Source organism: Dunckerocampus dactyliophorus, chromosome 4 (assembly GCF_027744805.1).
Source record: "Dunckerocampus dactyliophorus isolate RoL2022-P2 chromosome 4, RoL_Ddac_1.1, whole genome shotgun sequence".
Taxonomy (NCBI): Eukaryota; Metazoa; Chordata; class Actinopteri; order Syngnathiformes; family Syngnathidae; genus Dunckerocampus; species Dunckerocampus dactyliophorus.
The window spans coordinates 16,437,562-16,439,264 of record NC_072822.1 but is presented as its reverse complement, the minus strand read 5'-3'; positions in this window follow the sequence as shown (position 1 = coordinate 16,439,264).

Genomic DNA, 1,703 nt, shown 5'->3' with positions numbered 1-1,703 from the left:
TGTCACCTTGGTCAATAAAAAAAAAGTTAAAAGTTGCTCTTGTGCAATTTGTATTGTCTATGGGCGTCACTTGGTGGCAGTATAGAGGCAAAATAGAACTGCAAGACGATCTCAATCTTTCCTGCAAAATAGAGCTGGTTTATCCGCTCTTGTGTGCTCGTGTGTGTGTGTGTGTGTGTGTTTCTTTAGAGACATATCTGGAATACTGTTGCAGGACACATATACCTACGTTGGATAGAATAACAATTTGTTTTTTAGGAAAACACTAGTGTCACATTATCGAGAGTGTGTTGGTATGCATTGAGGTGGTGTGGGTGGATGATTTCACTACAATGGCTGTATTGTCACAATGGATGACCCAGCTGGGGAGCAAAGGAGAGCAGCGTCAGGACAAATGTGAATACGATGCTCATGAGGTTTGAAAGTGAATTACGTGAATTGTCATAGAGGAGTGCAGTGCCTTTAGCAGAGTTGCACGTTAATCAATCAATAGTCCCTTCCCGTTTGGCTCATGGCAGAACGTATCATGGCCCTTAAATTAGAGCATGGAGCGCTGTCAGATCAATAGTCATAGACAGTGCAGGCCAGTAGGCAGTAAATAAATGGTTATGCATGGCAGAGGGGAAGTGATTGTGTGGCTGAATGGGCAATTGAGAGGTTAGCTGTGGCTGTATGGTTTGACAGATGGGTCACTGACTAACCCCTGTTATGGCTGTGAAAATGTTTACAGTGATTTTTACTCCCTTTGTTCATCTGTTTGCCTGTTTTTTCCATCTTGGCGCGCCTTGTGAAAGAGATAAAGTGGATCTTATCTCATTTAATTTGAGCAAGAGCGTGTGTGTGCAAAGATGATTACAGACATCATTTTAAGGCTTTGGCGCTGCAAATAAGACTTGTGTTTGACTCGTGTTCTCACATGACAACTATCAAGACTATCTCACTGCAGCTCTTTGTTAACGGGGGGGGGGACGAGTTCACAGTAGCGTTTGATTGTCAAAAAACATTTATACCTGCATGTTTGAAGGGCAAACATCTGTTGGGCCTCAATTTTTTTTCATACGATAATGCTAATATACAGCGGAAACTCTAAGGCCAAAGCATTTTTTCAGTAGGAATGAATGTAAATAGAAATAATCATGATAACACAAAATCTTTATTAACCTTTTATAGATGTTCTGTCAGACGTTGACCGCTATAAAAACAGAGAAAAGTAAATGCAGCCGTAAATTTGATAACAAGTGAGAATGTATGCCTATATGGTGACGTTGGCGTCTTACTGCTCTGAATTTACTTATTTTGGCATTTTTTCCCCACTGTTTTTTTTGGGGGTGGGGGATGAGGACGCACTGAAAAGAGCTCTGCACCCATTTTACAAACAAACAAATGTATTGATGGACGGCCCCTTGAGATGAACCGTCTCGTTTTCAAGGGGGTCATACAATAAAATACAATACAACAGCACAGTCACAAACAGCATACAAAGGCTCTTGGTTACCACCCCACCCCCACATCATTCCCACAGACCCACAGTGCCTACACAAAGCACATAGTATAGAAATAATGTCGACATTGATATCCGTAATCAATAATATCAATGATTTATCACACCATTACTACACCGTCCACAGAGCAGCAAAAGCACAAATATACAAGAATATGCTACAATTAGTAACAACAAAGCAACCACAATAAAATGCAACATC